Source organism: Colobus angolensis, unplaced genomic scaffold (assembly GCF_000951035.1).
Source record: "Colobus angolensis palliatus isolate OR3802 unplaced genomic scaffold, Cang.pa_1.0 Scaffold453, whole genome shotgun sequence".
NCBI lineage: Eukaryota > Metazoa > Chordata > Mammalia > Primates > Cercopithecidae > Colobus > Colobus angolensis.
Window position 1 is genome coordinate 36,437 of NW_012117966.1, and position 424 is coordinate 36,860.

A 424-nucleotide genomic window follows, 5' to 3' on the forward strand; every position below is an offset into this window, starting at 1 on the left:
AAAAAAAAAAGAGCACCCAGGTTATAAGAGCTCTTGGGACAGAAAAATGATAGCTCAAATTTAAAAATTAAATTCTACAAAAATTGGTGTGCACCAGGCGTGGTGGTCCCAGGAGGCTGAGGCAGGAGGATCGTTTGAGGCCCAGTCGTTTGAGTTCGAGGTTGCAGTGAGCACAGTGATTGCACCACTGAACTCCAGCCCCGGTAACAGAGGGAGACCCTGTCTCAAAAAAAAAAAAAAAACTGAAAGGTTAGAAGATACCATTAAGAAAATATTAAGAAAATCTCCCAGAAAGAAGAAACTGCAAGACATAGAAAACACAAAAGGCAGCCAGGCGTGGCAGCTCATGCCTGTAATCCCAGCACTTTGGGAGGCCGAGGCAGGTGGATCACAAGGTCAGGAGATCGAGACCATCCTGGCTAAC